General features: G+C 49.1%; 4 non-coding genes and 8 pseudogenes across 4 annotated transcripts; all 12 read left to right on the top strand.

Annotated features, from left to right (window-relative positions):
* Positions 1-63: 63 nt before the first annotated feature.
* Positions 64-182, top strand: LOC149216831 (5S ribosomal RNA). Its single transcript, XR_016251678.1, has one exon. It is a non-coding gene; the product is annotated as a 5S ribosomal RNA (ribosomal RNA).
* Positions 183-907: 725 nt separating this feature from the next.
* On the top strand, positions 908-1,026 carry LOC149216830 (5S ribosomal RNA; annotated as a pseudogene).
* A 9,465-nt stretch (positions 1,027-10,491) lies between these two features.
* Positions 10,492-10,610, top strand: LOC149216829 (5S ribosomal RNA). Its single transcript, XR_016251704.1, has one exon. It is a non-coding gene; the product is annotated as a 5S ribosomal RNA (ribosomal RNA).
* Positions 10,611-11,333: 723 nt separating this feature from the next.
* On the top strand, positions 11,334-11,452 carry LOC149216828 (5S ribosomal RNA; annotated as a pseudogene).
* Positions 11,453-12,152: 700 nt separating this feature from the next.
* On the top strand, positions 12,153-12,271 carry LOC149216827 (5S ribosomal RNA; annotated as a pseudogene).
* A 724-nt stretch (positions 12,272-12,995) lies between these two features.
* LOC149216826 (5S ribosomal RNA) lies at positions 12,996-13,114 on the top strand. Its single transcript, XR_016251717.1, has one exon. It is a non-coding gene; the product is annotated as a 5S ribosomal RNA (ribosomal RNA).
* A 700-nt stretch (positions 13,115-13,814) lies between these two features.
* On the top strand, positions 13,815-13,933 carry LOC149216825 (5S ribosomal RNA; annotated as a pseudogene).
* Positions 13,934-14,657: 724 nt separating this feature from the next.
* Positions 14,658-14,776, top strand: LOC149216824 (5S ribosomal RNA; annotated as a pseudogene).
* Positions 14,777-15,501: 725 nt separating this feature from the next.
* LOC149216823 (5S ribosomal RNA) lies at positions 15,502-15,620 on the top strand (annotated as a pseudogene).
* Positions 15,621-16,353: 733 nt separating this feature from the next.
* Positions 16,354-16,472, top strand: LOC149216822 (5S ribosomal RNA; annotated as a pseudogene).
* A 725-nt stretch (positions 16,473-17,197) lies between these two features.
* Positions 17,198-17,316, top strand: LOC149216821 (5S ribosomal RNA). Its single transcript, XR_016251682.1, has one exon. It is a non-coding gene; the product is annotated as a 5S ribosomal RNA (ribosomal RNA).
* Positions 17,317-18,049: 733 nt separating this feature from the next.
* LOC149216820 (5S ribosomal RNA) lies at positions 18,050-18,168 on the top strand (annotated as a pseudogene).
* The last annotated feature ends 4,562 nt before the right edge of the window (positions 18,169-22,730 follow it).

The following is a 22,730-nucleotide window of genomic DNA, read 5'->3' as shown; positions in this document are numbered from 1 at the left end:
TCCCATGCCCTGCGCGTGGCTCGGCGGCCTCCCTTGAAGAGGGGGAGGGGACGAGATCTTTGCGGGTGCGATCATACCAGTGTTAATGCACCGGATCCCATAAGAACTCCGCAGTTAAGCGCGCTTGGGCTAGAGTAGTACTGGGATGGGTGACCTCCCGGGAAGTCCTAGTGTTGCGCCCTCCCCCCCTTTTTATGCGGCTCGGCGAGAGCTATCGACGCTAGTGCGGAACTCCACGGTAACGCGTGCTCGACGGTAAATTGGATTACGTGCTGCGTGTTTATCTCGTTTTGCGGCGTGGGGCTACTTCTATATCGATTCATAACGGAATCTCGCGAACGAAGAGATCGCTGGAGCATTAAGGAGGGGGGCCTAACTGAGGGAAACGGCGACTCGCTCGAGACTGCTCCAAGGGAAGTTCGAGAACAGGGCACCGATTTATCATCCCGGTCGGAAGTCGCGAGCGGGATTACAGCGCAACGGAGGCGACGTATTGCGGCAGTGGGCGATGAATCTAGGACCGTTCGCATCACTGCAGCGAAGATGACACGGGGAGAGTGGGTGGGAGGTTTAAATCATAGATACTTTTGTAGGAACTCGAATTTTGGAGGAACCTGTGGGTCGTTCACGGAAAGGCAGCGCGAGCTCCACGCAGCGTCGTCGGTGGCCGCGGAACTTATGCCTTTTTCGTCCCGCTCTCTCACGTTCTTCTTTTTCTTTTTTTGTTATCCCCTTCGTTCTTCCCCTGGTTCGTTGGCTCCGCGCGGAGCGCGCGGTGCCGCCAAGTCGGGGAAGAGGGCGAGCTCCTGCGCCGAGCTGCTTTGGATCGAGGGCCACGGATGGGCCCCATGCCCTGCGCGTGGCTCGACAGCCTCCCTTGGAGAGGGGGAGGGGGCGAGATCTTTGCGGGTGCGATCATACCAGCGTTAATGCATCGGATCCCATCAGAACTCCACAGTTAAGCGCGCTTGGGCTAGAGTAGTACTGGGATGGGTGACCACCCGGGAAGTCCTAGTGCTGCGCCCTCCCCCCCTTTTTGCGCGGCTCGGCGGGAGCGATCGGCGCTAGTGCGGAACTCCGCGGCTGCGCCCGCTCGATGGTAAATTGGATTACGTGTTGCGTGTTTATCTTGTTTTGCGGTGTGGGGCTACTTATATATCGATTTATAATGGAATCTCGCGAACGAAGAGATCGCTGGAGCATTAAGGAGGGGGGCCTAACTGAGGGAAACGACGACTCGCTCGAGATTGCTCCAAGGGAAGTTCGAGAACGGGGCACCGATTTATCATCCGGTCAGAAGTCGCGAGCGGGATTACAGTGCAACGGAGGCGACATATTGCGGCAGCGGGCGATGAATCTAGGACCGTTCGCATCACTGCAGCGAAGATGACACGGGGAGAGTGGGTAGGAGGTTTAAATCATACATAATTTTGTAGGAACTCAAATTTTGGAGGAACCCGTGGGTCGTTCACAGAAAGGCAGCGCGAGCTCCACGCATCGTCGTCTGTGGCCGCGGAACTTATGCCTTTTTCGTCCCGCTCTCTCTTGTTCTTCTTTTTCTTTTTTTGTTACCCCCTCCGTTCTTCCCCTGGTTCGCTGTCTCCGCGTGGGTGAGCTCCTGCACTGAGCCGCTTCGGATCAAGGGCCACGGATGGGCCCCATGCCCTACGCGTGGCTTGGCGGCCTCCCTTGAAGCGGGGGTGTTGTGGAGGTAAATCCCCTCTGCGGACAGAGGCGATCCCTACTAGCCCAGACCGGGTCTAGCAACAATCAAACAATGCTATCACGCAAGTTCCTAATTGCAAATTAAAGGTGGATGATGAGAACCTACTCGGATTCCAACGCTAGTATTTGTAGAAGAGACGTCGCTCTCGTTCCTTTGCTTCCGCCGGTCACGGTCCCCACGATCTCTGTGATTAGACACCTGCACATGTAAAGAACAGCACAAATACAAGCATAAAATCCAATAGATGAAATTATATATCAGTTAGAAAAAATATAACTCAACATCAATCATTACAAAGGACAATGAGAGTGGAACCATAATGAGAGTCATCTATTATTGATAAACAACAAAGAAGAATACAACCATAGTTCTGACGTCAAATCCTCCTTTGGCTGGGTGATCAGCTACACAAGTCTTGCAAAGCTTGTTGGGATGGGAAACAAGCCTCTCTCTCCTTGGTGACAAGAATCTCTTCACTTAGATTTGGCCTTATGGATGCAAAGAAGGCTCTTGCAACTTCAATCTCTTGAACTCCTGGAATTCTTGCTATCTTAGCACTCTATTGGAACTAGCTTGCTCAAGGCAAAAGAACAAGCTTTTATAGATAGAGGGGAAGGAGATAGGATCAACCACAATATTCATGGGATTGGCTTTATCACTAAGAAGCTTCCATGAAAGGTGGAAAACCACTTCCCTTCTATGGAGATTCGAAGCAAAACAATCCTATCTCAACATGGATTCAGTTGGTGAATGGGTTAAGGAGAACCTTCGGAAGTTTATTCATTAAAAACTTTACCCAACTGGGTTGGTGCGAGTGCGACTCTGAGACAGAGCGCCAACTGATGCGCCCTCTTTAGAGGATTTCCCCCATTGGTGCGGGAAGTACACTGCGGACCCGCGCTAATGCATAAAGGGCTGTTTTTTTAGGTATACTGCAAGAGATGTCTTCAGGGCATATGAAGCTCACACTTAGAGGAATATAATGCAAGTGGTTTCAGATTTTGCCACTTCTCACAGGTCCTGGAATGAGTCCTCCAGCGTGCGGGAGAGGGGTAACAGGGACAGTGACAAACGGTGACAAATTACTGTGTAACAGATGCCCCCTAAAGCATGAGGCCCGAGAGAGAGAGAGGGGTGAAATGCTTTTACAAGAACATGCGTAACTGAAAACACTGTCGCCGGAGAACCTGCGTAAAGAAGTACAACTGATATCTCAAGTACATGATATATGTGGTATGGGCGTAGCCATCCATAACAGAGTACACAATAATCTAGATCCAAGGTATGGGCACAGCCATCCAGTGAGGATCGATAAATAGACTCAGGCATGGTCGCAGCCATCCAGTGAATGAGTCATGTAATGAACATAATAATCCATAAAATTGCAGCCTGGATTCCAACATACAAAATCTAGGGTCTTGCGCTCCATCTTGACCCGAACAGAGTACAAGTCCAAGCATGCGAATACAGGAGTTGAAGTCGAACATTCATGAACATCGTCTGATTACCAGCCAATAGTGAAAACTGTTAACAGACACGAGAGGTACCACCAATAATGACAATGGCCCTCAAGGTACTATAGGTACAATCTACGGCGTGCGAATCAGTGAGCTGGCGTCGAACACCCATAGAATCATTCGATCGGAGGCCAATGATGAAAACCTCTCGTCGAACACGAAGAACCTGCCATTGAGGCATGCAGGCTCCAAGGCACCAGAAGGGAGTCTCTAGATCAGCTTCCTGGATAATGAGTTGAAGTCGACAGGAAGTGACCTTGATCAAAGGTGGGCCATAGTGTTTCCCACATCATTGACACGAGACAGAGGAAGAATGTTGTGGTGAATCAGAATTATGTGAGGTATCAGAGGAGGGTTGTAATTCTGCAGAGGTCAACTTCTCTTGAACATATCGGCGGCACGACAGTGGACTTGGCAGTATTTGACATCAAATGAGCAGAGGTCATGGTGACAAGGCAATGAGCAGATGAGAGGTCAAATAGGATCACCCAAACCCACGGAGGCAAGTGTAAAAACAAGATGAGATGTCCCCACCCAGACACGAATGCAGACAAGTGCCATGTTCAAGAGTGACATACTGCCGACACGACAATAATTGTGGTTCCATTTTCCCCACCATTGCTGGCGAGTACCCCAGTTATTTTTATCAACAAGCTTGACGGGGATAGCATATGCTTGTGAGCGTCATTTCGACGGAATCCGATGTCATTAGGTTTTAACGAGTCTGACAAAGGAAGAACTCGGCGTCTTTTCATGTTTAGAGAGTCTGAAAAGACAGCAGAAAAGTGAACTCCAGGGGGGTCCTTTTTCGTAAAGTTGTGTCTCGCGAACCCGAAAAAGTATAAAACAATGCTCGAAAGAACCGCTCGATCATTACGATCGAGGAGTGCTTTTCATATGTAGTGACATCGACCTGAAAAAGTAAAAAAGCGATCGATATCACGTTGTTTCGTAACCATTAACGAGCCTGAAATGACGAAGACCCGACAATCTTTTTGTTTTTTTACATGGTCGGAAAAGAGTTTAAAGATGAACGCCTCTTATTTCCATTTAACAAGTCAAGAGGAATAACTCAGCAATCTTTTCATATTTAGACGGTCAGAAAAGAGCTAAAAGTAGACCTCCATTTTTATTCTCTTTAACGAGTCAAAAAGGGAAAATATTCGGCAATCTTTTCATATTTTACGAGTCAGAAAAGAGCTTAAAGGTGACTCATCCTAGAGGAACGAGTGGTATAAAGGGTAGCAACTGGTTCTGGCAATGGTGGAAACTGCTCAAAACATGTAATGGTCAAGAGGCTGGCTAATAAAACCACTCATCGCTGCGGTTCCTTAGGAAAGGAAAAACAACCAAGTGAAAGCATATGATCGGCCAAAGAGATGGCGGCGATGGAATGAAAACAACCAAAGCTCATCTAGCAGAATTTAGCAGATAAAGACAGAAATCACGAGATGTAAAATGGGTATGGGTTCATTCTTACACAAGCTTGAACCATGGAGAACTTTGCTTGGATTCAGTTTCATGTTTACACAAGCTTGAAACGAAAAACTATGCTTGTTATAAGTTCGCATGCCCCCAGCATAATAACGCAAATCGAGGTACATGCCCCCCAAGCTTCATTGCATTCAACAAAGTGGATGAAATGAAGGTTCACTTTCGAGATCTTGGAAAGACTCGACTTGGATTTTACGAGACCTTAATCAAAGACTCGATTTGGAAAAGGAGGAGTTGTTTCATTTTTTAATGAGGTTGACACAGTAAAAGAACTATCCTCATAACCCTTGTTTCATTTTTTTAACGAGCTTGACACAAGATCAGGAACTATGCTCGACCACCTTGTTTCGTTTTTTAACGAGGTCGACACAAGATCAAAACTATCCTCGGGACACATTGTTTCGTTTTTTAACAAGATCGCCACAAGATCAAAACTATCCTCGGGACACAAGCTTGAACTAGGAAGGACTCTTCTTGTTGTAAATGCGCATGCCCCCAGTGCAATGGCGCAGGATAAGGTACATGCCCCCAAAGCTTCATTGCATTCAACAAAGTGGATGGAATGAAGCTTCATAAGATCTTAATTGAAAGATGCGATTGGAAAGGGAGAATTGTTTCATTTTTTAATGAGCTTGACACAAGATCAAGAACTATGCTCGGGACACTTTGTTTCATTTTTTAACGAGCTTGACACAAGACAAGGAACTGTGCTCCGACACCTAGTTTCATGGTTTAAGGAGCTTGACACAGGGAAACGAACTATGCTCCAATGGAACTTCACCATAATGAATAGGAAGTTGAGGCTCCCAAGAGTGCCACTCCTGATGGAAGGCCAACACCTTGGGAGTTAGGGCCCAATGCCTCCAAGACACTATGCACGACGGTGGCATCACTGGATCCAGGCATGGGATAGGTGGCCACGTAGTTGATCTGTGGGGGGGTAGATGCAACTGTGGATGAAAACTAGGAGGGGACGACAACGACGCAGGAGGCATCGGGGGACTAACAAATGACACTTGATCGATAGTCACAATTCTTCCATCGCGCGGAAAGCAAACCACACGAAAAAGCGAAGAAACGAGGGCCCCCATGGCGTAAACATAGTCGCGACCAAGGAGAAGACTAAAGTCTAAAACACCTTGGGTAACCAAGACGTCTATATAGACGGTTTTGCCTCCCAAAGTAATAGGGAACTTCGGGAGAACTCCTAGAGATGGACAGGCTCCTCCATCGAAGGCCAACAAATTCTGAGTGACTGGCCCAAGCTGCGGGGAACCTAAAGCTTGCCAAGTAGTGTACGGCATAAGACTAACAGATGCCCCTTCATCCAAAACAGTGCCAGGTACTGCCTTAGCAAAGGTATGTACTGTGATCTGGAAAGGCATATGGGATGGAAGGCGATCGACGATCAGGAAATTCCAATCAAAGGAAGCGACCAGACTACTTGGTGGGGGAATCGTATGATTGCCCCCATGTGCTAAAGGAACCGAAGGAGAACCTTCGAGAGCAGCTGGGTTAGGAGAGTCATTTCAGAACTCAGGAGAATCTGAAGAGACGAGAAGAACATGGGCGTGATGCTCGTCCGAAACAGAGTGATCGACGGGTGGTGAACTCGAGTCGACACTCTTTCCGACCAATGGTTGGTCTGGAACAGGCTGGGCACAGCCAGGTTCAGGAAGAGGAGGCTGGACAAGAGAAGAATATGAATCAATCTCTTTGTCAGCAGGGGAACGATCTGCGGCTACAGAGAGACGTTGATAACCAACGGGAAGTTGGGGTGAAGGAGCTGTAAGACTTTCCAAGACAATGGAGGCTTTATCCATGAGTGGACAAAGGTGAAGGGGATGATTGCCTTCACAAAGTCTACAGGGGATTCGAATCTTCCCTTTTCCCTTACCATTCCCAACTGATAAGGTAGCATCGCCGTGAGCTTCAGAGGACGATGAGGGGCGGGCCGGATCGCGAGACCATACGTCTAGTACCCTGGGAATGCCAGGACAATCGCGAAGAAGATGGTCCTTCTTGCATAATCGACAAGGAAATTTGACCTTCCACGGAGGAGCAGAAGGTGGCCCGACTTCAGGTGTACTCGGAGTAAGAGCTGTACTTCTAGCCTCTCCCTTGGGAGCCTTCTTCTTCTTCGTCTTCTTCTTCTTCTTCTTAGCCACCGGGTTACTCGAATCGAGACTTTCACCAGGCGAAGTAGAAGATGAGGACATAGAAGTAGGCGTAGAAGGGGAGAGGTCCACCTTAGAATCAACATGATGTTGTTCAGGTGGAGGGACGAATTGACTAGACGGTGAGACGACAGGGACCAAAGAGGTTGAGAACAACCAAACCGACAACCCAATAGTTAACCTGGGAGAGACAACATTGCCATATAAAGAGCACCAACATTTCCAAAAGGAGCGAAATGACCAGGGTTCCCGTCAGAGGGGATCCCTGGGTTGGTGAACCCCGGAAAAGTTGCCATCAAGAACGAAAAGAAGCCTACTCAAGCTAACACAAATAAGATCTAACCAGGTAATGTTAATCGCGGCCAAATAAATTTTAAGACGCAAGGACACAACTTGACCTTTTCATGTTTTAAGAGTCGAGAAAAGGACAAAAAGATGACTCTAGTCTCCTTCAAATGTTTAGTGAGCCCGAAGTGACAAACGCTCAGATGAGCCTTTTCATTTAAGGAGTCTGAAAAGGATCAAAAGTGACTACTCTGGAGAGCTAGGCAAAATGGTTTACCAAACAAATCCATAAAACTGCATATACACCTTGGCAGTCATATGAAAACCAAGGACTTCCCGTACGGCAGTCAATCTTCCCGAATGCTGTGTTCGGTGCGTTACGGCTTGTAAGGCGGCAGACACAGCTTCCTGTGGATAAAGGATGATAACCTAGTGGGGTCTCCCCATATACTCGACGGTACGTGGGAGCTCAAGTCCGTGCTAGACCACTTGTTGCGTCACGGAAGGAGGAATCACCCAACCTTAAGTGAAACAAAAGTGACTAGGTTTAACGACGCTGGAGCACGTCTCTAGCCTAGACCTCTAAACAGTGAGCGTTATGTTCCAATGCATTTTTAAGTTCATTTAGTTCATTTTACGGTTGATCTTTGATTAGGTTTCGATTTCCAGGTCCTACCGTATGTAATCCCTCATAATTCCCTAAATGCAAGCTATATGCCAAAATATATCATTTCGTTCGATGAATGCTAACTACGAGAGGGTTGAGAGTTTTCACACAAACAAAAATGACCATAAAACAATCAACAATAACTCTAATGTAGCTAATGGCAATTAACAAAACTTTTCTCTAAAGTTACTAATCGCTAATAACAACGAAAAGCTTTATTTTCCATTAACTAATGCAAAGCAAAACAGATTGTTTGTTTCTTTTTTGATGGAAAAATGCACTAAACAAATTTTGAGAAACAATAACAAAGAGTAAAAAGACAAATTTCACTCAATGAAAATACAATCGAGTCCGTAAATACCAAGGCATTCCTTCAGAACCAAGAGAAGATCTCAAAGACCTCAATGGGCCATGTAATCTAAGCCCAAAACGAAGCCAAGCGAAAAGAAGAGAATCACTCGAATAACGCAATAAAAAGTTTAACAATCACTGAACAAGTGCAAGAGAGTAACCAAAAAGTTGACTGGACCAACAAAAGACCAAAACTCCTAAGGAAGGCTCGATGCACAAAGCCACTAGATGCCCTAGGGCTAAAATGTGAAATCAGTGGAAAATGGCAAACACCCAAAGTATGCAAATCTAATCTATGCACACTTTTCATTCATATCTTGAAAATGATAATTCTAATTATGCAAGTGTGATCTATGCAAGAGAATTCTCAAACACATGATGATTCTAATGTAATCTAAGAATCAATCAAGTGCAAATCAAGAAAAACATGTGTGAGTTCCAAAGATCATAAACTAAAAACACTCAAAGGCGATTAACACTCATACACAATTTAGCCCCCAAGTAAAGCAAAAAGATGCAAAATTGTGAAAAGACTGAGACAAACCTCCAAGTAATGATCAAAGGAAATCAAATTAATAATTTGCCAAAAAAACTCAAAACCAGTCAAATAAGACTCTGACACACTCAAGTGATTGAAAAAGGTGTAGCTAGACACAAAACCCAAGCTTGGAAGGCTGCAAACAAGCAAACTGGAAAATTTCACAGGCCTGGCGCGACTGTCAGGTGGAAAACTAGCGCCAATTGAGGATTGGCGCGGGCTGTACACTGGCAAGTGGCGCCAATTGGCGCAACTATCAGGCAAAAAAAGCGCCAATCAAGTTTGCTAGCTTAAAAATAAAAACAAGCAGTCCAAGGCTTGGTCGACAGTATCCAAACAGACCAAGCAGCAAGAGACAACAGAGCATCCAACCCAGAAAACTATCTAAGCAATCAAAACAAGAGAAACCAAAGAGACAAGACAAACTCCAAGTTGTTTAGTTCGTAAACCAAACCGGAGATTGACTGAAGTGGCGTTGATCTACTTCGCTAATGCAAAGCAATAGTGTTTCGAAGGCTATCTGGCCGTACTTCAGGCTCCGTCTAAAGTTTACAAATCGAACAACAAGCTAACTCCCCAGCGGAGTCGCCAAATTGTTGTGGAGGTAAATCCCCTCTGCGGACAGAGGCGATCCCTACTAGCCCAAACCGGGTCTAGCAACAATCAAACAATGCTATCACGCAAGTTCCTAATTGCAAATTAAAGGTGGATGATGAGAACCTACTTGGATTCCAACGCTAGTATTCGTAGAAGAGACATCGCTGTCGTTCCTTTGCTTCGGCCGGTCACGATCCCCAAGATCTCTGTGATTGGACACCTGCACATGCAAAGAACAGCACAAATACAAGCATAAAATCCAATAGATGCAATTATATATCAGTCAGAAAAGATATAACTCAACATCAATCATTACAAAGGACAATGAGAGTGGAACCATAATGACAGTCATCTATTATTGATAAACAACAAAGAAGAATACAACCATAGTTCTGACGTCAAATCCTCCTTTGGCTGGGTGATCAGCTACACAAGTCTTGCAAAGCTTGTTGGGATGGGAAACAAGCCTCTCTCTCCTTGGTGACAAGAATCTTCTCACTTAGATTTGGCCTTATGGATGCAAAGAAGGCTCTTGCAACTTCAATCACTTGAACTCCTGGAATTCTTGCTATCTTAGCACTCTACTGGAACTAGCTTGCTCAAGGAAAAAGAACAAGCTTTTATAGATAGAGGGGAAGGAGATAGGATCAACCACAATATTCATGGGATTGGCTTTATCACTAAGAAGCTTCCATGAAAGGTGGCAAACCACTTCCCTTCTATGGAGATTCGAAGCAAAACCATCCTATCTCAACATGGATTTAGCTGGTGAATGGGTTAAGGAGAACCCTCGGAAGTTTGTTCGTTAAAAACTTTACCCAACTGGGTTGGCGCGAGTGCAACTCTGAGACAGAGTGCCAACTGGCGCGCCCTCTTTAGAGGATTTCCCCCATTGGCGCAGGAAGTAAACTGTGGACCCGTGCTAATGAAAAAAGGGTTGTTTTATAGGTATACTGCAGGAGATGTCTTCAGGGCATATGAAGCTCACACTTAGAAGAATATAATGCAAGTGGTTTCAGGTTATGCCACTTCTCACAGGTCCCGGAATGAGTCCTCCAGCGTGCGGGAGAGGGGTAACAGGGACGGTGAAAAACGGTGACAAATTACTGTGTAACAGGGGGAGGGGGCGAGATCTTTGCGGGTGCGATCATACCAGCATTAATGCATCGGATCCCATCAGAACTCCGCAGTTAAGCGCGCTTGGGCTAGAGTAGTACTGGGATGGGTGACCTCCCAGGAAGTCCTAGTGTTGCACCCTCCCCCATTTTTGTGCGGCTCGGCGGGAGCGATCGGCGCTATTGTGGAACTCCGCGCTGTGCGTTCTCGACGGTAAATTGGATTACGTGCTGCGCGTTTATCTCGTTTTGCGGCGTGGGGCTACTTCTATATCGATCTATAACGGAATCTCGCGAACGAAGAGATCGCTGGAGCATTAAGGAGGGGAGCCTAACTGAGGGAAACGATGACTCGCTCGAGACTGCTCCAAGGGAAGTTCGAGAACGGGGCACCGATTTATCATCCCGGTCGAAAGTCGCGAGCGGGATTACAGCGCAACGAAGGCAACCTATTGCGGCAGCGGGCGATGAATCTAGGACCGTTCGCATCACTGCGGCGAAAATGACACGGGGAGAGTGGGTGGGAGGTTTAAATCATATATACTTTTGTAGGAACTTGAATTTTGGAGGAACCCGTGGGTCGTTCACGGAAAGGCAGCGTGAGCTCCACGCAGCGTCGTCGGTGGCCGTGGAACTTACGCCTTTTTCGTCCCACTCTCTCTCGTTCTTCTTTTTCTTTTTTTGTTACCCCCTCCGTGCTTCCCCTGGTTCGCTGGCTTCACGCGGGGCGGGCGGCGCCGCCAAGTCGGGGAAGAGGGGGAGCTCCTACGCCGAGCCGCTTCGGATCGAGGGCCACGGATGGGCCCCATGCCCTGCGCGTGGCTCGGCGGCCTCCCTTGAAGAGGGGGAGGGGGCGAGATCTTTGCGGGTGCGATCATACCAGCGTTAATGCACCGGATCAAATCAGAGCTCTGCAGTTAAGCGCGCTTGGACTAGAGTAGTACTGGGATGGGTGACCTCCCAAGAAGTCCTAGTGCTGCGCCCTCCCCCCCTTTTTGCGCGGCTCGGCGGGAGCGATCGGCGCTAGTGCGGAACTCCGCGGCTATGCGTGCTTGACGGTAAATTGGATTACGTGCTACGTGTTTATCTCGTTTTGCGGCGTGGGGCTACTTCTATATCGATTCATAACGAAATCTCGCAAACGAAGAGATCGCTGGAGCATTAAGGAGGGGGGCCTAATTGAGGGAAACGACGACTCGCTCGAAACTGCTCCAAGGGAAGTTCGAGAATGGGGCACCGATTTATCATCCCGGTTGGAAGTCGCAAGTGGGATTACAGCACAACGAAGGCGACGTATTGCGGCAGCGGGCGATGAATCTAGGACCGTTCACATCACTGCAGCGAAGGTGACACGGGGAGAGTGGGTGGGAGGTTTAAATCATATATACTTTTGTAGGAACTCGAATTTTGGAGGAACACGTGGGTCGTTCACGGAAAGGCAGCGCGAGCTCCACGCAGCGTCGTCGGTGGCCGTGGAACTTACGCCTTTTTCGTCCCGCTCTCTCTCGTTCTTCTTTTTACTTTTTTGTTACCCCCTCCATTCTTCCCCTGGTTTGCCGCCAAGTCCGGGAAGAGGGCGAGCTCCTGCGCCGAGCCGCTTCAGATCGAGGGCCACGAATGGGCCCCATGCCCTGCGCGTGGCTCGGCGGCCTCCCTTGAAGAGGGCGAGGGGGCGAGATCTTTGCGGGTGCGATCATACCAGCATTAATGCACTGGATCCCATCAGAACTCCGCAGTTAAGCGCGCTTGGGCTAGAGTATCATTGGGATGGGTGACCTCCCAGGAAGTCCTAGTGCTGCGCCCTCCCCCCCTTTTGCGCGGCTTGGCGGGAGCGATCGGTGCTAGTGTGGAACTCCATGGCTGCGCGTGCTCGACGGTAAATTGGATTACGTGCTGGGTGTTTATCTCGTTTTTTGGCTCGGGGCTACTTCTATATCGATTCATAACAGAATCTCGCGAACGAAGAGATCGCTGGAGCATTAAGGAGGGGGGCCTAACTGAGGGAAGCGGCGACTTGCTCGAGACTGCTCCAAGGGAAGTTCGAGAACGGGGCACCGATTTATCATCCCGGTCGGAAGTCGCGACCGGGATTACGGCGCAACAGAGGCGACGTATTGCAGCAGCGGGCGATGACTCTAGGACCGTTCGCATCACTGCGGCGAAAATGACACGGGGAGAGTGGGTGGGAGGTTTAAATCATATATACTTTTGTAGGAACTCGAATTTTGGAGGAACCCGTGGGTCGTTCACGGAAAGGTAGTGCGAGCTCCACGTAGCGTCGTCAGCGGCCGTAGAACCTACGCCTTTTTCGTCCCGCTCTCTCTCGTTCTTCTTTTTCTTTTTTTGTTACCCCCTTCGTGCTTCCCCTGGTTCGCTGGCTTCACGCGGGGCGGGCGGCGCCGCCAAGTCGGGGAAGAGGGCGAGCTCCTGCGCCGAGCCGCTTCGGATCGAGGGCCACGGATGGGCCCCATGCCCTGCGCGTGGCTCGGCGGCCTCCCTTGAAGAGGGTGAGGGGGCGAGATCTTTGCGGGTGCGATCATACCAGCGTTAATGCACCGGATCCCATCAGAGCTCCGCAGTTAAGCGCGCTTGGACTAGAGTAGTACTGGGATGGGTGACCTCCCAAGAAGTCCTAGTGTTGCGCCCTCCCCCCCTTTTTGCGCGGCTCGGCGAGAGCGATCGGCGCTAGTGCGGAACTCCACGGCTATGCGTGCTCGACGGTAAATTGGATTACGTGCTGCGTGTTTATCTCGTTTTGCGGCATGGGGCTACTTCTATATCGATTCATAATGGAATCTCGCAAACGAAGAGATCGCTGGAGCATTAAGGAGGGGGGCCTAATTGAGGGAAACGACGACTCGCTCGAAATTGCTCCAAGGGAAGTTCGAGAATGGGGCACCGATTTATCATCCCGGTTGGAAGTCGCGAGCGGGATTACAGCGCAACGGAGGCGACGTATTGCAGCAGCGGGCGATGAATCTAGGACCGTTCACATCACTGCAGCGAAGGTGACATGGGGAGAGTGGGTGGGAGGTTTAAATCATATATACTTTTGTAGGAACTCGAATTTTGGAGGAACACGTGGGTCGTTCACGGAAAGGCAGCGCGAGCTCCACGCAGCGTCGTCGGTGGCCGTGGAACTTACGCCTTTTTCGTCCCGCTCTCTCTCGTTCTTCTTTTTACTTTTTTGTTACCCCCTCCATTCTTCCCCTGGTTTGCCGCCAAGTCCGGGAAGAGGGCGAGCTCCTACGCCGAGCCGCTTCGGATCGAGGGCCACGGATGGGCCCCATGCCCTGCGCGTGGCTCGGCGGCCTCCCTTGAAGAGGGCGAGGGGGCGAGATATTTGCGGGTGCGATCATACCAGCATTAATGCACTGGATCCCATCAGAACTCCACAGTTAAGCGCGCTTGGGCTAGAGTATCACTGGGATGGGTGACCTCCCGGGAAGTCCTAGTGCTGCGCCCTCCCCACCTTTTTGCGCGGCTCGGCGGGAGCGATCGGCGCTAGTGCGGAACTCCGTGGCTGCGCGTGCTCGACGGTAAATTGGATTACGTGCTGCGTGTTTATCTCGTTTTGTGGCGTGGGGCTGCTTCTATATCGATTCATAACAGAATCTCGCGAACGAAGAGATCGCTGGAGCATTAAGGAGGGGGGCCTAACTGAGGGAAACGACGACTTGCTTGAGACTGCTCCAAGGGAAGTTCGAGAACGAGGCACCGATTTATCATCCCGGTCGGAAGTCGCGACCGGGATTACAGCGCAACGGAGGCGACGTTTTGCGGCAGCGGGAGATGACTCTAGGACCGTTCGCATCACTGCGGCGAAAATGACACGGGGAGAGTGGGTGGGAGGTTTAAATCATATATACTTTTGTAGGAACTCGAATTTTGGAGGAACCCGTGGGTCGTTCACGGAAAGGTAGTGCGAGCTCCACGCAGCGTCGTCAGCGGCCGCAGAACCTACGCCTTTTTCGTCTCGCTCTCTCTCGTTCTTCTTTTTCTTTTTTTGTTACCCCCTCCGTTCTTCCCCTGGTTCGCTGGCTCCGCGCGGGGCGGGCGGCACCGCCAAGTCGGGGAAGAGGCGAGCTCCTGCGCCGAGCCGCTTCGGATCGAGGGCCAAGGATGGGCCCCATGCCCTGCGCGTGGCTCGACGGCCTCCCTTGAAGAGGGGGAGGGGGCGAGATCTTAGCGGGTGCGATCATACCAGCGTTAATGCACCAGATCCCATCAGAACTCCGCAGTTAAGCGCACTAGGGCTAGAGTAGTACTGGGATGGGTGACCTCTCGGGAAGTCCTAGTGCTGCGCCCTCCCCCCCTTTTTGCGCTGCTCGGCGAGAGCGATCGGCGCTAGTGCGGAACTCCGCGGCTGCGCGTGCTCGACGGTAAATTGGATTACGTGCTGCTTGTTTATCTCATTTTGCGGCGTGGGGCTACTTCTATATCGATTCATAACGGAATCTCGCGAACAAAGAGATCGCTGGAGCATTAAGGAGGGGGGCCTAACTGAGGGAAACGGTGACTCGCTCAAGACTGCTCCAAGGGAAGTTCGAGAACGGGGCACCGATTTATCATCCCGGTCGGAAGTCGCGAGTGGGATTACAGCGCAACGGAGGCGACGTATTGCGGCAACGGGCGATGAATCTAGGACCGTTCGCATCACTGCAGCGAAGATGACACGGGGAGAGTGGGTGGGAGGTTTAAATCATAGATACTTTTGTAGGATCTCAAATTTTGGAGGAACCCGTGGGTCGTTCATGGAAAGGCAGCGCAAGCTCCACACAGCGTCGTTGGCGGCCACGGAACTTACGCCTTTTTCGTCCCGCTTTTTCTCGTTCTTCTTTTTCTTTTTTTGTTACCCCCTCCATCCTTCCTCTTGTTTGCTGGCTCTGCGCGGGGCGGGCGGCGCCGCCAAGTCGGGGAAGAGGGCGAGCTTCTGCGCCGGGCCGCTTCGGATCGAGGGCCACGGATGGGCCCCATGCCCTGCGCGTGGCCCGGCGGCCTCCCTTGAAGAGGGGGAGGGGACAAGATCTTTGCGGGTGTGATCATACCAGCGTTAATGCACCGGATCCCATCAGAACTCCGCAATTAAGAGTGCTTGGGCTAGAGTAGCACTGGGATGGGTTACCTCCAGGGAATTCCTAGTGCTGTGCCCTCCCCCCCTTTTTGCGCAGCTCGACAGGAGCGATCGGCACTAGTGCGGAACTCCGCGGCTGCGCGTGCTCGACGGTAAATTGGATTATGTGCTGTGTGTTTATCTCGTTTTGCAGCATGGGGCTACTTCTATATCGATTCATAATGGAATCTCGCGAACGAAGAGATCGCTGGAGCATTAAGGAGGGGGGCCTAACTGAGGGAAAACGGCGACTCGCTCGAGACTGCTCCAAGGGAAGTTCAAGAACGGGGCACCGATTTATCATCTCGGTCGGAAGTCGCGAGCGGGATTACAACGCAACGGAGGCAACATATTGCGGCAGCGGGCGATGAATCTAGGACCGTTCACATCACTGCAGCGAAGATGACACGGGGAGAGTGGGTGAGAGGTTTAAATCATATATACTTTTGTAGGAACTCGAATTTTGGAGGAACCCGTGGGTCGTTCACGGAAAGGCAGCGTGAGCTCCACGCAGTGTCGTCGGCGGCCGCAGAACTTACGCCTTTTTCGTCCCGCTCTCTCTCTCTCTCTCGTTTTTCTTTTTCTTTTTTTTTTACCCCCTCCGTCCTACCCCTGGTTCGCTGGCTCTGCGCAGGGTGACGGCACCGCCAAGTCGGGGAAGAGGGCGAGCTCCTGTGCCGAGCCACTTCGGATCGAGGGCCACGGATGGGCCCCATGCCCTACGCGTGGCTTGGCGGCCTCCCTTGAAGAGGGGAAGGGGGTGAGATCTTTGTGGGTGCGATCATACCAGCGTTAATGCACCGGATCCCGTCAGAGCTCCGCAATTAATCGCGCTTGGGCTAGAGTAGTACTGGGATGGGTGACCTCCCAGGAAGTCCTAGTGCTGCACCCTCCCCCCCTTTTTGCGCGTCTCAGCGGGAGCGATCGGCGCTAGTGCGGAACTCCGCGGCTGCGCGTGCTCGACAGTAAATTGGATTACGCGCTGCGTGTTTATCTTGTTTTGCGGCGTGGGGCTACTTATATATCGATTTATAACGGAATCTCGCGAACGAAGAGATCGCTGGAGCATTAAGGAGGGGGGCCTAGCTGAGGGAAACGACGACTCGCTCGAGACTGCTCCAAGGGAAGTTCGAGAACGGGGCACCGGTTTATCATCCCGGTCGGAAGTCGCGAGCGGGATTACAACGCAACGGAGGGGACGTATTGCGGCAGCGGGCGATGAATCTAGGACCATTCGCATCACGGCAGCGAAGATGACACGGGGAGAGTGGGTAGGAGGTTTAAATCATATATACTTTTGTAGGAACTCGAATTTTGGAGGAACCCGTGGGTCGTTCACGGAAAGGCATCGCGAGCTCCACGCAGCGTCGTCGTTGGCCGCAGAACTTACGCCTTTTTCGTCCCGCTCTCTCTCATTTTTCTTTTTCTTTTTTTGTTACCCCCTCGGTTCTTCCCCTAGTGCGCTCGCTCCGCGCGAGGCGGGTGGCGCCGCCAAGTCGGGGAAGAGGGCGAGCTCCTGCACCGAGTTGCTTCGGATCGAGGGCCACGGATGGGCCCCATGCCCTGTGCGTGGCTCGGCGGCCTCCCTTGAAAAGGGGGAGGGGGCGAGATCTTTGCTGGTGCGATCATACCAGCGTTAATGCACCAGATCCCATCAGAACTCCGCAGTTAAGCGCGCTTGGGCTAGAGTAGTACTGGGATGGGTGACCTCCCGGGAAGTCCTAGTGTTGCACCCTCCCCCCTTTTTGCGCGGCTCGGCGGGAGCGATTGTCGCTAGTGCGGAACTCCGCGGCTGCGCGTGCTCGACGGTAAATTGGATTACGTGCTATGTGTTTATCTTGTTTTGCAGCGTGGGGCTACTTATATATCGATTTATAACGGAATCTCGCGAACGAAGAGATCGCTGGAGAATTAAGGAGGGGGGCCTAACTGAGGGAAACGGCGACTCGCTCGAGACTGCTCCAAGGGAAGTTCGAGAACGAGGCACCGATTTATCATCCTGGTCGGAAGTTGCGAGTGGGATTACAGTGCAACGGAGGCGACGTATTGCGGCAGCGGGCGATGAATCTAGGACCGTTCACATCACTGCAGCGAAGATGATACAGGGAGAGTGGGTGGGAGGTTTAAATCATATATACTTTTGTAGGAACTCGAATTTTGGAGGAACCCGTGGGTCGTTCACGGAAAGGCAGCGCGAGCTCCACGCAGCATTGTCGGTGGCCGCGGAACTTATGCCTTTTTCGTCCCGCTCTCTCTCTCTCTCTCTCGTTTTTGTTTTTCTTTTTTGTTACCCCCTCCGTTCTTCCCCTGGTTCGCTGGCTTCGTGCAGGGCGGGCGGCGCCGCCAAGTCGGGGAAGAGGGCGAGCTCCTGCGCCGAGCCACTTCGGATCAAGGGCCACGGATGGGCCCCATGCCCTGCGCGTGGCTCGGAGGCCTCCCTTGAAGAGGGAGAGGGGGTGAGATCTTTGCGGGTGCGATCATACCAGCGTTAATGCACCGGATCCCATCAAAACTCCGCAGTTAAGCTCGCTTGGGCTAGAGTAGTACTGGGATGGGTGACCTCCCGAGAAATCCTTGTGCTGCACCCTCCCCCTCTTTTTGCGTGGCTCGGCGGGAGCGATCGGCGCTAGTGCGGAACTCCGCGGTTGCGCATGCTCGACGGTAAATTGGATTAAGGACGAGGGCCTAACGTAGGGAAACGGCGACTCGCTCGAGACTGCTCCAAGGGAAGTTCGAGAATTAGAGAGCTTTTGTATACTCTTAAAAACTTAATATCAGAACTCGATTATAGTCATGGTTTCAATATAACCTTGTTCATGCATTAAATACCTTAGTTGCTTGTGCGCATTCCAGTATACCGTTGAAGCGCAGACGAGCCCTGCGTGGACGGGTATACTGTCGTTTTCATTTCATTAGCAGCTTTTAAATATTGAATATCATGCCCAGTCATTAGAGTTATGCTTATGATTTCGTTAATGTAATTAGCAATCCTTATGAATGATGTTTATGATGATAGCTTAAAGGATTTATCGTTAAGATCATTGAACTGTATCTCGTAAGAGGACTGATCCTTCGTTATATTTTTAAAGCATCCTCATAGACCTTGTTTTCCATGCATTTGAATTTTAGTGTGCTTTTGATTTCAGTGTGCTTTTAATCTTTCATGAACGTTTAGTGTTAAATGCTGAGTGTTCACTGGACAGAGTTTTTATGCACAGTGTCCTTGTAAGGGGACTAAAATCTCAGTTTAGTAATACACATTGTCTTTAGGACAGTTAAATGAGTTGAGTGACCTGAGTGTCAAAGTGATAGGGAGCATCTCTTAACCTTCCGTAAAGAAGTATTGTAACCTACCACAGTGAACACTTAGTTAGGAATCCTTTATGTCTATATATTTTAGATGCATGCCTCGAAGTTTACTTACCCTAGTCGATAATAAATATAGCCTAATCTAGCACCCTAGGTTTGTCACTACACATCCTGATGAAGAGTGGGCTAGTAGTAGCATGCTTGCAATATCTTGAAGGCAGTTCTTTTTGCTGCAAAATGACCTCCACAAGGCCCGTCATGACAGGTCAGGAGGATGTCAAAGACTTCCTCCTCCCTGACACATCTTCTCAAGATTTGATCTGGGCCAAGTTTGAAGATATTGCCCCCAGTCCAGGTGAAAGGGGCACTTTTCCTTACTATCTCGCTCTTCTCTTCTGAGGATAGGTGTGGTGGGAACTGTGCTGAAACCAAGTAGTTTGCTATATCAACAAACCATGGAGAGAGTACTGAGATAGCAAAAAAATGTTCATCTGGCATTTGGTCATCCACCATTCCTTCTTCACCTACAGGCAAATTCACTCTAGACAAAAAGTCAGCAACAACATTTTCTTTACCAGGCTTATCAATAATGGTCAAATCAAACTGCTGCAGTAAAAGAAACCATCTAATAATGTGAGAATTTACATATAGTTTGTTCATTAAATATATAATTTTAGCATGATCAGTGTGCACAAAGGTTTGATAGCTTGTGATATAATGTCTGAATTTGTTTAAAGAATGCACGACAGTTAGGAGTTCCTTCTCAGTCACTGTATAGTTTAACTCTGCCTTTGACAAGTTTTTGCTTATAAAGTATATGGCATAAGGTAAATTTTCATCAATTTGTCCTAAGGTTTCTCCTATTGCTTTGTTCGTGGCATCTGTGTGAATGTGGAAAGGTAGGGCCCAGTTTGGGCCTCTCAGAATTGGGGCAGTCACAAGCTTCCTCTTCAAGGTATCTAGGGCTTCTTGACAGTTTTCTGACCATATGAACTCAACATCTTTGCCTAAGAGGTTAAACAAAGGAGAGGCTAACTTGCTGAAATCTTTAATGAATCTCCTGTAATACCCAGCTAAGCCTAGGAAACTTCTGACATCTCTCACCTTTTGAGGAGGTGGGACCCTTTGGATGATGGAAATTTTGTTGGGGTCCACCTGCAGTCCCTGCTGAGATATTGCATGACCTAACATTGTCCCTTCAGTCATCAAAAATTCCCATTTTTCTAGATTGAGGGATAGGTTCATCTCAATATGCTTGTCTAGAACTTTCCCTAGGTTAGATAAAAAGCTTCCTGAAAGTCAGAACCATAAGGAGTAAAGTCATCCATGTATATCTCTACTGCATCATGAACTAATTCAGAGAATATACTCAATAACGCTCTTTGGAAAGTGGCTGGAGCGATGCACAAACCAAAAGGAAGGACCCGGAATGCAAAGGTACCCCAAGGACAAGTGAAAGTGGTCTTATCTTGGTCTTCTGGGCTAATTTGAATCTAATTGTACTCACTAAAACCATCTAGGAAGGAGAAATTTTTTTTCCCTGCTAGACCGTCTAACACTTGATCTATGAAAGATAAAGGAAAATGGTCCTTTTTAGTGGCTTTTTTCAATTCCCGATAGTCGACACAGATTCTACAATTACCATTTTTCTTTGGCACTAGCACCAAAGGAGATACCGATTCACTATCAGAGATGAGATAGATGAATCCTGCATCAAGCAATTTCTGCAATTCTTCCTTAACAATATCTTTAAGTGCTGGATTCATCCTCCTTTGAGGCTGCTTGAATGGCTTGCAATCCTCCTTGATGTATATATGATGAGTACATACTGAAGGGTGCACTCCCTTCATCTCCTTATAACTCCAGGCGAAGGCATCTAGGTGTTTTCTCAATAGGCTGCATAGTTCCTTCTCCTCGGAAGTGGATAGGGATGGATTGATTTTCAAGGTTCTTTCTGGGCCGAACTCTATATTCTTAACATGGAGAGAAGTGGAGTCGACCACACAGAGATCAGTTGAGGGGTTGTTTTGGGTTTCTCTTACTATGTCCTCTAATGGCGATACACTGGGAGGTGGATTCTAAATCAGATTTTCAATTATATCATCCTCATCTTGCTGATGGCGATTTCTAATGCACAAAATGGTGCATAATAGACTTCATCCTCATCCTCCTCCTCCAACTAGAGAGGTAGATCATGTTATAGCAAGGGTTGGGCAGGAGGATATAGGATTAACTGCTTGGACATGTGCCCATTCTTTATGATCATGTTCCTAGCTCGACAGTTGATGTAGGCATTGGCAGTAGCCAATCAGGGTCTTCCCAGAATGAGAGGATACCCAGTGAGCTTTGCCTTTGGCTGGAGAACTACGAAATTAGCAGGGTACTCCCAAGAATCAATGGAGACCATCACATCTTCCACAATCCCCTCAGGGGTCACAGTGGAGCGGTCTACTAGATGTAGCACGATCGTGGTCTTCCTCAAGGAGCCCTGGAGGTTAAGTTTGAGCAATTTGTCCTTTGTCATCACATTAATGGCAGCTCCCAGGTCAATCAAGGTATGTGGGATCATGGTGCCATTGATGTGGACATCAACTAGTGGGCTTCTAGGGTCCAGATATTTTGGACAGATTACCTGCCTTAACATCAGGTCGGACAATTATCCTATGACATTGATGGTTGGGGCATCTCTCTTGCGCCTTCCTGTATGCCAAAGCACTTCTCTTTGATCAACATATTGTAGATAGGCACATCTTTTATGGCTTGGAGAAGTGGTATCTTCACACATAAATGTTTCAATTCTCCCAAGAGTTCAGTTTCTTCTGGGGTAGGCTGGACTGTCACGGATAGTCTCTCAGGAAAGGGTGGAATTGTTTTAGGTTCACTTTTCTCTTTATCTTCCTCAACCTCCCTGGGTGGAGGCTGGCTATCTGGGAGAAATTTCCCAGATCGCAAGTTAATTTCCTGAATCTCCATGGCATAAGTTGGGCATGATGGTTCCCCACTATACATTTGCTGAGCTTGTCTTTTGTTCGAGTTCGAATTTGGCTGGGCAGGCATTTGAGGTTGCTTTGGTGGAATAGGAGGTAACGATTGTGGTTGGGCAGGTGGTGGAGGCAAAAGAGTGGGAAGAGAGTTGTATTGGGGCCTCCACCCCTGATGAGATGCATTCCACTAAGGTTGTGGTTGAGCATAGGATTGAAATGAATGGGTGGCTAGTTGGGCATGATATTGAGATGTGAAGGACCAAGGAGAAGGCGTGGACCAGGAAGGATGAGTAGGGGGACCCCAAGAAGGTATGGAAGTGACTTGGTTGGGGTTGTAGTATGCCTAAGATGTCCCTTTCATCCCCTACTAGTATGGTCTAGGTCCATGTGGCCTCCTTTAGTTTATGTAATAGAGTTGTTCAGTGACTCCCTCATCCCCTTGATATACAACTTTAAGTCCGGGTAAGGAAGGGCACTTATCTGTAAAATGATTTTCTTCACACACTGAACAAACCTATATAGAGTTTAATGGGAATTCATTCCTAGGATGTCTCCTGGTGCATCTAGGGCAGAAAATGGCCAAAGCCCTCTCTGCCTCCTCTTGTTTCCTTTTGGTATGTAAAGTATCCATCTGCATGGTAAGAGTCTGCAGAATCTCACTCTTGAATTCTTCTAGCATTGTTACACAGTAATTTGTCACTGTCTCCCTGTCAGTCTTCCTACTGTGTCATGAGTTCAAATTAATCATGCTCATGCTCTCTAATGTTGCCAAATGACCCACTTTGCCAAAGTTTTACTATCATCGCGACTTTTGTGCGAATAACCGCGCTGATGGGTGCTCCATAACAGACCAAATG

This window comes from Pinus tabuliformis, chromosome 1_1 (assembly GCF_031772625.1).
Source record: "Pinus tabuliformis cultivar Carrire ecotype Pingquan chromosome 1_1, CPIR1, whole genome shotgun sequence".
Lineage (NCBI taxonomy): Eukaryota > Viridiplantae > Streptophyta > Pinopsida > Pinales > Pinaceae > Pinus > Pinus tabuliformis.
The sequence above is the reverse complement of the archived record's forward strand: the minus strand, read 5'-3'. Positions and strand labels throughout refer to the sequence as shown.